This window comes from Rana temporaria, chromosome 12, assembly GCF_905171775.1.
Source record: "Rana temporaria chromosome 12, aRanTem1.1, whole genome shotgun sequence".
Taxonomy (NCBI): Eukaryota; Metazoa; Chordata; class Amphibia; order Anura; family Ranidae; genus Rana; species Rana temporaria.
Window position 1 is genome coordinate 21,977,543 of NC_053500.1, and position 13,512 is coordinate 21,991,054.

Consider the following 13,512-nt stretch of genomic DNA (forward strand, 5'->3'; position numbering starts at 1 on the left):
CCATAAGGATTAGGTGATGGTGCGCCCGCGACCTTCCCTTCTTCCGAAGGAGGTTTCGGCCTTTCATACTTTAGGCGTGGTACGCGCTTTGCGGGTATACCAGCCTACTACGGCTCCATTTCGGAGCTTCTGACTCTCTTTTGTGTCGGTGTCTGGTCCACAAAAGGGCCTGGCGGTCTCGTCGACCACCATTTCTCGGTGGATCGGGCAGGCCGTCATACAGGCCTATGCTCCTAAGGGCGGGCCCCCCTTTCCGGTCACGGCACTTTCGACCAGGGCAATTGGTGCTTCCTGGGTTTTTTTTTCCCGACATCATGCGTCGGTCTCACAGGTGTGCGAGGCGGCGATTTGCTCGTCCGTTCACGCTTTTTCCAGAATTTACATGGTTGCTGTGAGTGCATCTTATGATGTTTTTTTCAGCCGCTAGTTTTTGCCGGCGGCTGTTTAAAGTTGCACCTCCTCCGTTGAGGAGCTCTGCTTGTTTTGGGGTGAAGTTAAAATTGTTTTTACTGATATATTTCCCACCCCTCGTTTTTTGACACTGCTTGGGGACGTCCCACTTGTCAAGATTTAAGGAGCTGTGTCCGTCCATGGACGATAAGAGAAAATAGGATTTTTTGTACTCACCGTAAAATCCTTTTCTCTGAAGTCCATGGACGGACACAGCTCCCACCCCTCCTTTTTAGGTTTGTACTGCTTGTTACGAACTGAGGCTGCAAGCTGCAGTGAGGAGGGTTATGTCTGGAGGGACCGCCCCCTGGGCGGGGCTGTTCAACTCTGTTAATGTAACATGTATTTAACTATTTAACATGTTTCTGCCTAGTCCTCTCCTGTAAACAGGGAACATAACCCACTTGTCAAGATTTAAGGAGCTGTGTCCGTCCATGGACTTCAGAGAAAAGGATTTTACGGTGAGTACAAAAAATCCTATTTTTTTTCACAGTCCAGTCCTGAAATTGACACAGCTCTTCCACACAGTAGAACGTTCTTTGGTAATGCATATTTTTTTTCCTGATTGATATTCAATAAATAACACGTACATGACTTGTCCCTGTCCCCATGCTGTGACTGGACAGTTAACAGGAAAGCAGTAGTCTGATAAGCTAATTTCTGTGTCACTCTGTTCTCTTCCCCTATCAGCATACTTCTTGCACTGCAGCTCAACTGATGGCTCCTGTTTGCCACTTCTCCCTCCCCAGTCTGAGCTATGCTGTACAGTGCACTGCAAGAGGCTGGTATCAGGCCAAATTATTTCATTTATTAATGCATTCATTAATACAGAGCTGCATTCATTTGTGTATTTTACTGTATAGTACTATATACATGAGTTCAGCTTTAAATTAAAACTCCAACTAACAACATTTTTGTTTGTATAGATCCACAGTCCAACGCTGTTTCTGGCTGCCTCCCCGACCCAGTGCCGGCAGCATAGGCGTGCGCACAGGGTGTGCCAGTTGTGCCCAATCACAACCTAATCAACCCTGTGCAGCACATTTTCTCTTTACTGTCCTGGCTCCCCCCCCCCCCCCCTCGTCCCTTCCCCTGCTGCGGGCACACACAGAGGGATGTTTTACAATAAGTGGTGGAAGGGGGTGGTAAATATGTCATTTGACGGCCCCTTTCCTTTCTGAATGAACTTGGTGAGCGATCAGTAGCATGTGTTTGAGGTTTGGGGTGCACACCCTAATGCAATTGTGGCCAGCAGTCCTCTTCGGGCAGGTCATTCTCTGGGCATTGCTATTCTGCCCATTTCCTGTAAACCCGGCCTGTTATTTACATGCCCGCCTAAGAAACTTACTCTGGTCGGATCTAATACAAATTTATGCGTAACTGGACTAAGGCCCCGTACACACCATAGAATCCATCCGCAGATAAATCCCAGCAAATGGGTTTCAGCGGATAGATCCTATGGTGTGTACACGCCAGCAGATCTGTTTCCGTGGATATATCTCCCCTGGGATGGATTCCAGCAGATCGAATATTTGCTGACATGCAGAACATATCCATCTGCTGGAGTCCATCCCAACGGATGGATCCGCTGGTCTGTACAGACTCACCGGATCCATCCGTCCGAAGGGATCCCCCGCATGCGTTGTAATGATTTGACGCATGCGTGGAATTCCTTATATGACAGCGTCGCGCACGTCGCCGCGTCATAATCGCGGCGACGGCGCGACACGTCATCGCCAGAGGATTTCGGCGCGGATTTCAATGCGATGGTGTGTACACTCCATCGCATGAAAATCCGCCGAAATCCGCTGGACCGTATTCGCGGATAAATTCTATCGTGTGTATGGGGCCTCAGAGTTACAACGGCATATCTGGAGATACACCGGCGTAACTCGTTTGAGAATCCGGGCTCTTCTAGACTGAAGAACTTATACTAAAGAAATGTTTATGTAACACATGCATATGACAGTAAAATGTTCTCTGTCATTATATTTTTTTAATTTCAATTTAAAAAACATTTGCAAGGTTCAGAAGGTTACTATAACCTGATTCTGGCAGAATTTATGTCACAAAGAAGCGATTATGGAGCTTATCTCATTATCTGTTATTATTCTGACACATTCAGGCACAATAAATGGCAGTTCTGAACTGCATTGTACCTGGATAACGCCTGCATATACATATTGGAGTTTTGATGTAAATAGCTTTATGTTTTATCCTCTGGCTGTCAAAATATCACTGATTGCCAATCTGTAGATATCGTTTTTTTTTGTTTTTTTTTCTGGTATATTTTTCCTTATATGCTGTAGCTTTAAGCAAATCTAACAATAAACATTCCTGGCTCTGTTGCATTGTATTGTATACATCACGTCCATTTATTTTCATACTTGTCAGCTTATGAATCTGTTGTTTTCTTTCGTATCAACTAGTTTTAGTTGTGTTTTTTGTATTTTTCTTTTTTTAATTTGTTCTATGCAATCTTACTTGTGTTATCACCTCTCATTTGTTCATTATCCTGAGAGCTCAGTAGTGGTAATGATCCTCTGACAATTCCGTTATTCTTACACTGCCTCACTGGTTACTTCTTTTAATTGGTCATTTAGAGGACATTTCTTTTGAACGGGTGTGTAAAATGTATTTATCTCTTTGTCACTGTCCTGTCCCCTTATGTTTTGTAAATTTGGCTGCAGTCCTAGTCCATGGTGATTACACGTCTTTAAAAGCTAGAACAATGTCTAATAAACAAACCATTTAAAGAATAAGCAAACTTGATGACATTTACTGTAGCTTGCTTAAACGACTGTTATTTTTCTTTCAGAAAATACCATTAACGTTTGTAAGCATTTTTCTCATCTCAGTGTTGCTATTCTTCTGCAGTCACTTTCTGTTCACCCCAGTGCCATCTGCACATACTTTCTTAGGGCATGCTTCTTGATGACAATGGAAGCATATTCTCCGCTGGAAGCATATGTGACAGGGTGACAACACAGGAAGATAATTGGAAGATCGGGACAGAGAATGGTCACCCTGTGACAGGAAGTGCTTCAACAAGGACCTTCATAGCAGGATCACCGGATGTAATTTTAAAGAAAGCTGCAATTTTTAAAATATGAAATTGGCTATTAAAGTTACATCAACTTGGTTAAAATGATGTGATAATTTAGTGATTGGATTTACGCCTACTTTAATTACCAGGGTTTGCTATAGTATTGGTGCTCTCCTATTTTCCATTATAAAATTCGATACACATATAAGCAGGATTAAGTATGCCTTTTAAGGAAACCCCTCCTGTTAGTGGGGCTAGTCTGTCCTATATAATCTTTATCAGGAAGAGCCTGAGATAGAGGGTGGTGGAAAAAGGCTGCTATGGAAGTGTGTTGCATTAGGAAAGGAATGCTCTTTGAGGTAGGCATGTAAAAGGCTTGGATGGAGAACCGACCTATAGGGGAGCAATGGTAAGGGCCATCAAAGACTTGAGCGGCTATCCCATGTTGTTGAAAATTATGATGTTGGGGCTATCATAGTGGAGGTGGATGCAGGGCCGGCCTTACCATGGTTCCCGCAAAGTCCATGGGATCCAGACAGTAGTTTAATAGGGGCGACACCAGTGTCATCTTTCACGCAGGGCAAATGCCCAGGCCCAGTCACTGTTTTAGGGCCCAAAGGAGCTGCCCCTGGAGCCCACGCTGCCTGCACATTGGGGGGGCGCCCCACGATGCCTGTAGTCCACAGGGGAGGTGGCGGGGCCAGAAGCGCTGCTCACTCTCAGACCCAGCCCCGATGCAGTCTGCATTGAGGAGAAGGATGAGGCTGCAGGTACACCGTGCAGCTAAGTACTGGGTCTGGAGTGGGAACGGCAGCTCTGAAATCCCTGGAGCACAGATTGGATGTGGATTGAGCGGACTGGCAGGTAGGTCCTTCTCCCCAATGCAATGGCTGCCTGTGAATTGTCTGATGAGGCACCACTGATAGGCTACACTGGTAGGCACTGATGAGGTGGCACTGATGGGCAGTGTTAGGCTGCACTGGTGGGCACTGATGAGATGGCACGGATGAGCACTGATAGGTAGTGATAGGCTGCACTGATAAGATGGCACTGATGGTCTGAACTGGTGGGCACTGATGGACACTGATAGGCTAGGGCGACAAGATTGGGGAGTGGAAACATAATGGTATGTCATATAATTTTGCATATAGACAAGGTGCTGTTGCATGTAAGTCTGACTTCCTTTTTTTTTATATAAATTCTTTATTTTCTCTGCAGCATTAATATTATACAATAATATACATACGTGCATTAACATTTTCATTCTACTTATGCTACTAATATTCTCTTCAACAATTACCAGCCAATACCACGTATTCACACAGTTGCATTATCTTAACATACCTATGTTCATCCTTAACTAGTATTTCCTCATAATTCTAATACAACTCTGTTATTATTCCCTAACATTAATGCAATACATTTTCCTTAACCAGGGTGAAGCCCTAGTTATCCTCCCAGACAGGTATAGATAGACTTATTAAGAAGACAAAGATAGATAAAGAATAGAGAAAGAACAGAGGTAGAAGGGGGAAAAAAAACAAAATTATAATAAGATAAAATGGAAAATTAAATATTAAGCCCGCCCCCCCAGGCCACCACATATCCACCTATGGATTTTGTTCCCTATATTTAATATATGGTATCCAGACCTCCCGATATTTTTCTTCTTGCTCTCTCAGTATCATAGTCAGATTTTCCATTTGCTGGATCTCCGCTATTCTCCCCATCCATTGTATTTTAGTTGGAGCTATCGCACTTTTCCAAAGGATCGGAATACAAGCTTTCGCTGCCGTGAGTAAATGCCTTACAAGAGAATTTTTATATTTTTCATTAGATAACGGGATATCATGCAGCAAAAAGGCTGATGGGTTTTCTCCAAGAGACACATCTGTAATTTCTTTAACTGTTTCAGACACCATTTCCCAAAATTCTTTCAGTCTGGGGCATTCCCAAAATATGTGTAGTATAGTACCCTCTGCATTTTGACAGCGCCAGCATTGATTGGATACTTGTGGAAATATCCGATTCAATACTGACGGAGTTCTATACCACCTGTTTAAAATGTTATACCCTCCTTCCTGGTACCTAGTTGCCATTGACGCTTTGTGTGCAAATAACAATATCTTCTTTTTCTGTATCTCCGAAAAGGTAATTCCCAAATCCCTCTCCCATGCTTGTAAAAAAGCCAATCCTTGAGGGGCTTCTGAATCTATCAGCAGGGCATACATAGCTGAGAGTGAGTGTCTAAGGCCCCATACACACGATAGAATCCATCCGCAGATAAATCCCAGCAAATGGGTTTCTGCGGATAGATTCTATGGTGTGTACACGCCAGCGGATCTCTTTCCGCGGAGAAATCTCCTCTGGGATGGATTCCAGCAGATCGAATATTTGTTGTGCTGCACAACGAATCCATCTGCTGGAATCCATTCCAACGGATGGATCCGCTCGTCTGTACAGACTTACCGGATCCATCCGTCCAAAGGGATTCCCCGCACGCGTCGTAATGATTTGACGCATGCGTGGAATTCCTTATATGACAGCGTCGCGCCCGTCGCCGCGTCATAATCGCGGCGACGGCGCGACACGTCATCGCCAGAGGATTTCCGCGCGGATTTCAATGGGATGGTGTGTACACTCCATCCCATCGAAATCAGCGGATATCTTTGAGAGGATTTATCCGTGGAAACGGTCCGCTGGACCGTATTCGCGGATAAATTCTCCCGTGTGTATGGGGCCTAAGTGGCATATCTGTTCAAACCCAGATGGTGTACGTGTTACTGGCATACGTTGCGTAAGTGACCGTAAAAAAGCATTGAGCTGTATTCGCCTAAAGGGGTCAAGATCTTCAGAGAACACACTTTTAAGTCTGATTTTCTGATAAATGTTATTTAGTATTATTATATCATGAATCCATAAAATAATGAATGTGGAGGCCTTTTGGTGGGTGTTTTTTTTTTGGGGGGGGGGGGGTTGGGGCATCAGTTCATTCCTGAACTCAGGCAGCACAGAGAATGGGACTGACCAAAGATGGTGTTGTTTCTTCATGTTACAGGTGTGTGTGTACTTTGTCTTGTTCCTGAGTAGTAAGATGGTGGAAGGGCCCTTGGCCAGTATGGCGGCTGTTGGTGATGAACAGGGACCCTGCTTTCACACATTACCAAAAAAGAGATAACTTACCTCAGGTTTCTTAAAGACGTTGTAAACCCAGAGAAAAAAAAACTGTAAGACAAAGGCATAAAGAGCTAGTTTGCATTGCATACTAGATCATTATGCAACACTTACCTTAGAATGAAGCCCTGCAGCGGTGCCAACACACCACTGAGACAGCTGACATCTTCCCCAGTGTTTCTTCCAGGTTCGTGGGCTCCGCTGCTGTGAGTGGCCAGAGCCACAATTACGTCACTCCTACAGATGGCCACGGGAGCCATTGTTTATGGCACCGCCTCTGAAGGTCCGGCACGGTGAGCCGGACTTTCAGAGCACATGCGCCAATGACGTCATTGGCTGCATGCACTGTGAATATCTCCTAAACTGTGTTTAGGAGATATTCACAATACCTACAGGTAAGCCTTATTATAGGCTTAGCTGTAGGTACAATTTAAAAATAAGACATTTTCATTCCTCTTTAAATCTACCTTTTCTGCTAAGTGCCAGATAACAATTGGTACATTGAGATTGAAGGCTTTGTACATCCTAGTACTCATTAAGGCTAAGGATGAGCTCAGGCGTGTTCGCAAACTGCACATGCAGAGCCCGCCAAGTCAGCACTGAGGAGCGCTAATCACAAGCAGTGAGAGATTGGGGTTATTTACGAAAGGCAAATCCACTTTGCACTACATGTGCACTCGCTATAAATGGGTAGATCTGAAATGAGGGGAAGCTCTGATGATTTTATCATCCAATCATGTGCAAGCTAAAATACTGTTTTTAATTTTCTTTGCATGTCCCTCTCGGATCTAGAGCGACTGCACTTCCAAGTGCACTTGTAGTGCAAAGTGAATTTGCCTTTTGTAAATCAACCCCATTGTCCCAATGTGCAGCTGCAGCGATTGGGAAATGTTTTACTGCCTGTGATTAGCGCTGTGCAGTGCCGACTTCCTGGCGGGCTGTGCACATGCCGTTTGCGAACACGCCAGAGCTCATCCTTAATTAAGGCCTTATACATGTAGCGGCCTGCTCCTGTTGAACACGCGCTGCTGTAAATTTAGAGGGGGCCAGAGTTATTTGATTTAGACATGTTTAATTATGGGCAATTTAGCCTCTGTTCCAGCCATGGCTGTGCTGGGAGTAACCACCATTGTTCGTCTGGGGGTGCTATTACCATCCCAGGCCAAGGGTGGTAGCAGCAGAGTCAGGGTGTATTGGGTGTCCCCCTCGGCAGCCAATCAGTGGGAGTGATCGTCCCGCTGAGCATGCTGGGGAGGGGTACTTAAGGGACAGACAATATTGGTAAGGGGTCTGTCGTCCCACACACCTCGTGGTCTGCCTGGCCGGGGGTGCGTGTTCCTGAATGCTGGCTCTGGACCACGTTGGTCCAGGGTTGTGGCTTCGTTGGTAGGCCCAGTAGTCAGACTGGGGCCTGCCCTTTCAAGGTGATCCTGTGCTGTCTGTCTTGCGGGAGGAAGCCACTTGATGAGGGTAACCAGGGGTTGACCTATCCTGGAGAGGACCATGCAAGAGGCTGGTATCTTGGGAGAAGGCCTGGAGACTTAATCGAAGGATGCGCCATACACTGAGAGGCTTGATGGTGGTCGCCTGTCAGATCTAAGTTCTACTAAAGTTAATCTGGAGATATCCGGTGCTGAATCCTGTGGCATAGGATTCTGGACCAAAAGTGTCTCCTCATAAAGGAAGGTCTGTGGCAGAGACTATACTTTATTCCATATGTATACAAAAGTACTGCTGTGTACAGCCAATCACTTGTATGGCAGGCTGCATGTTGTTCCTGCAGCTCCTCCGGCAAAAAGAAATGCAAAGAATGTGTTTACCTGGGCATATTTTCAGCCTCTCGCTTTCCTTGTACATGAGGCCTAAAGAGTCGGCTTCTCTGTTAAAATGAACGGGAACTGGCTGAATGAGGCTGACAATGCTGTCATTCCTGCCAGCTTCTGTCACTTGGGAAAATGCTAGACAAAGATCAACAAAACCTTTTTTACAAATCCGCTTGATGTTCTTTTGAATCCAGGTCCTGTATGGACCAAGTCAATTGCTGCTTCCAAAAGTAACCACTTTGGAGTATATTGTGCAAATTTTGTTATGCTCATTATCCTGGTCATATCGCATGAAATGATCAGCAACAAAAACAAGTGCAGCAAGCTTGTGTCAGTGTATTTAAAGCTACACTGGATCTGAGCGCCACAAATCTAAATCCGCTATTTAATTCACTTTTAATAGTCAAAGCAAATTCAGCCACCTATCTATCCATGTCTCCGTGCTTTATTTTGCTGAGAAATCACTTTAAAAACCACCCTCTGGCATTTCTGACAGGTGAGTGTCTGATTATCAAAAGTCAGCAGCTGCACTTTTTGTAGGTGCTGACTTTTAAATAGGTGGAACTTTGCTTTAAAGTGAAGCTCCGACGTAAAAATAAATGAAATTAAAAGCCAGCAGCTACAAATACTGCAGCTGCTGACTTTAAATAAATGGACACTTTCCTGTCCTGGAGTCCAGCGACGTTGGCAGCAGAAGACGAGCTATCGCTCATCTCTCAGCTGCCCCCACCGCCATCATCGGTGAGGGAATCGGGAAAGTGAAGCGTTGCGGCTTCACTGCCCTTTTCCCTACTGCGCATGCGTGAGCCGCGCTGCGCCATCCTCACTGTTTCCGCTGTGTTCTGGGAGCCGTGTGTTTCCCAGAACACAATCCGGGGAGGCAAATGATGTACTGCCCGCAGGTCCCCGCAGAGTCTATGCCTGGAAGTGGATGCAAATACCTGAAAGGTGCCAATTGTGGCACCGGAGGGGGGGAGGAATCCGATGAGCGGAAGTTCCACTTTAGGGTGGAGCTCCGCTTAAAGTATGGGGAGATGATTCATGCAGTATTTACTTCATGGAATCCATATGCCCTTAGCTTAACCACTTACCGCCCGGCCTATAGCAAAATGACAGCTAGGCAGTGGTTCAGTTATCCTGAATGGACGCCATATGACGTCCAGCAGGATAACAGCCGCCACGCGAGTGATCGGTGGTGTGGTGTGTCAGTCTGACACACCGCTACACCGATCTCGGTAAAGAGCTTCCGACGGAGGCTCTTTACCATGTGATCAGCCGTGTCCAATCACGGCTGAACACAATGTAAACACAATGTAAACAGGAAGAGCTGTTGATTGGCTTTTCCTCACTCGAGTCCTCACTACTCACAAGTAGAGGAGAGCCGATCGGGGAATCCCCTAACATGTGGATGGCCAGGTACGTCACCCATGGCCATCCACATGCCAATCAGTGCCAACAAATCGGTGATGCCCAGCAATGCCACCCATCAGAGTCAGCAGTGCCACCCATCGGTGCCGCCTATCAGTGCCCATCATCAGTGCCACCTTATCAGTGCAGCCATATCAGTGCCCATCATTGAAGAAGAAAGCATACTTATTTACAAAAAAATGTTTACAATGTTTGTTTGTTATTTGTTGCGCAAAAAATAAAAATCGTAGAGGTGATCAAATACCACCACAAGAAAGCTTTATTTAGGGGAACTAAATGCTAAAAAATGTGTTTGGGTACAGTGAAGCATGACCGCGCAATTGTCATTCAAATTGCGACAGCGCTGAAAGCTGAAAATTGGCTTGGGCAGGAAGGGGGTGTAAGTGCCTGGTATTGATGTGGTTAAGCATGGAGGCAGGAAGATGTGCGTCTCCCCTCCGGAAGACTCCTGGGATGTATGACATAATTTGCCTAGGCATGGAAGCTACAGAAATGTAAAAAAGTAAATAAAAAAAAGTATAACACAAGTAAATATGATCTACTTTCCTATCTAAATACCAATGCTAGCAGCAGAAAGATTACAAATAGTGAATCTTTACTTAGCATTACTAAGCTTTTACAAGCATGACTCCCTGAGGCTGGGTTCACACTACGACACTACTTTCATCCTACTTTGCTCTGCTACATTGGTCCTACATTTATCCTACATTGGTCCTACATCCATCCTACTTTCATGAACAGGATACTACTTTGGTCCGACTTCAATGATATTCAATGGGCCTGAAGTAGGATCAATGTAGGACCAAAAGTAGTACAGGGAGCATTTTCAAAGTCGGACCGACTTGTGTAGGACGCTACAAGACGCTCTCATAGGGAAACATTGAACACAGAGCAAAGTAGGATGAAAGTAGTGTAGTAGTGTGAACCCAGCCTGAGGCAGAGGTATGATGGGAATTGTAGTTCGGCAACAGCTGGAGGGCCACAAGTTGAGCACTAATGTTTTATACAGTGCACCTGGGCATCCCACATCTACACTAATTAAATCCCACACAACCATACAAGCCAAACCCCATCCCATACCCACAGCTGCATTCCACATGGCTAAATTAACTATATGAAAATGTTCACACAATAAATGTGTGAAGTCACTTAAATTATCCAGTCACATGAAAAGATTCTTGTTTATTTATTGTGCACTTTCTTGTATAACTGAAGTGAATCAAAAAATAAGTTGCAAACATCTCAGATTGTTCGGTAAACCAGCCTCATTTTGTGTATGGTCTTTCTTAGGAGATTAGATTGAATGTCGCTATCAAATTTTTGAGATGTTGAATGAAGTTTTAGGGCCAATTCACACGATATGCATTGACAGACTCTTTACGGCTTTGTAAAATGTCTGTCACTACAGAAACACACAGGAAACATTTGTGTCCCATTCACACTGTAACACAGCCTAGCACTGCACAAAATTGCAGATGTGCTGCATTTTATCACAGAGCACCGGGCCAAATCGCAATGCAATGTCGGGCAGTGCAGAGCATTGTGCTGCCTGACATTGCAGTGAATGAAGTGTACATTTGTACACTTCAAATAAAGCTGAAACAAAAAAAAGGAAGCCGTGTGGTGGGCTGAATCTGGCACCATGCTGCCCACTAGCACAGGTGACAACACAGTGGCTGCAGCAGTGAATCGCTCCGGCTGCTCTGCGATTTATTGGCCTTTAGGTGTGAATTTTCTCTTAGACCCCTTTCACACTGAGCCACCCATAGCGTTGGCGGTAAAACTTCGCTGTTTTTTCCACTGACGCTATGGGCAGATTTGGGGGTAAAACCGACCCGTTAGCGGCCGAGAAAGGGTTAAAACTGCCCGCAATGCGCTGCTGCAGCAGCGTATTGCGAGCGGTATAGCCACGCTGTCCTATTGATTTCAATGGGCAGCAGCGATGAAGGAGCGGTAAACACACCGCTCCTTCACCGCTCCAAAGATGCAGCTAGCAGGACTTTTTTTACCGTCCTGCTAGCGCAACGCTCCAGTGTAGGGATGAGCTCCGGCGTGTTAGCACAGTCCACGTGCAAAGCCCGCCAGGAAGTCTGCACGGCGCTGCACTAATCACAGGCAGGGAGACATATTCCCCATGCTCGGCTGCAGAGTGCACGCGGCCTGGTATGGTTCAGGCGGGGCGGCATGCTCAGGTAAGGGTCTGGTGTGGATTTTGGGGGGGACCCCACGCCTTTGTTTTTTTTCGAAATCCATCCTAGACCTAAAGGCCCTGGTATGGACTTTGGGGGGAACCCCATGCCGTTTTTTTGTGAATTTGTTTTTTTACATTCAGCGGGGAAGCCCACTGACAGCTGATGACTCATCGGTTGTTAAGGATGCAGCGGATGACTTCCCGGCCCTCTCCTTAGCAAACGGCTATATACAGCATTTTAAACTGAAAAATACAAAAATCTCACCACAGACACAACACTTGCATTTCTGGTGCAATTTCATTACCCGCAGATCGCAAAACGCATAGATGTGAACTTGTACCATGTTAAATGGACTGTTGTGCGTTTCTGCAAACTGCACAAAAAACGCATAGGTGTTAACCTAGGGTTACTGCTGTGAGAAAGGGTGATATCCTTGATCCTGAGACACTGTGCTGCATATCTGCTTGACCCTAAGGCTCCATTCACACTAATGCGTTTTTTGATGCATTTTGCAGAAATGCAGAGACATTTTTTAACATGGTTTTCTATGTTCACATCAATGCTTTTTTGTGCCTCTGCATTATTGTAAAGCAGCATTTTGCATGTAATAGAATTTAATGGACCCGCGTCCAAATCGCAAGTACTGCGTTTTTGCTGCAATTTTAACCTGTTTATAGCTGGTTAAAGCAAATGTAAAAAAATTTAAATTGCCGTCTAAAAAAATAAAAATTTATAAAAAAAAAACGCAAATCGCAGTAAAATTGCGGTAAAAACAAGTGTCGAAAAACGCAGCAAGCACCGCAAAAAGCACTGCAAAAACACTCAAAAGCAACATGCATAGGTGTCAATCGAGCTCTAGATGCCATGCTGCTGGTTGAAGACCTGGCCTGCTTGAAACGCTGCGCTGCTGGACGGGGAACTGGTCGTAAGCTTGCAGAGCTGTTAAACAGGTTTAGGTGAGGAATGCCTGTATTTTTTTATCCTATGCTGTATATGAGATAGGGCACTTTAAATAAAATATTCTAAAACACTTCCTGATCAACACCTGAGGCTGGACAACACACAGGAAGGCTGTTCCTCACACTACAGACATGAGGGCTCAAGGTACTTGGACAGACACCAGAAATGCTGGCTAGAAAACTCCATGCATTCTTGTGTTACTGCATTGTCCTCTCAATCATTGCTTGTTGCACTGCCTTATTATATTAGCCTTAAGGGGATGTTATTGTTAGTAACAATCCTCCTTTTCTAGGCTGCAAGAATGTGCTGATTCTTGTGCAGCTATTTGACTAGCCCTCCGCATGGGGCTGTGATAGCGGAGTATGTTCTGTAATAGTATTATTGCAAGGAAGCAAGATTTTAAATGAGGGTGTGTTTTGTTTTGTGAAGCAGTCTGTTC

At 45.2% G+C, this 13,512-nt stretch overlaps 1 long non-coding RNA gene across 3 annotated transcripts in view; it reads left to right on the top strand.

Moving 5' to 3' along the window:
• LOC120919217 overlaps positions 1-13,512 on the top strand; it is a 200,794-nt gene that overhangs the window by 85,702 nt on the left and 101,580 nt on the right. The window contains exon 1 of one of the 3 annotated variants that reach the window (XR_005744535.1): positions 13,158-13,217. The exons of the other annotated variants lie outside the window; for them this stretch is intronic. This is a non-coding gene — a long non-coding RNA (uncharacterized LOC120919217). Of the gene's footprint in view, positions 1-13,157; positions 13,218-13,512 lie in introns of those variants that run through there. 3 annotated transcript variants of the gene reach the window in all.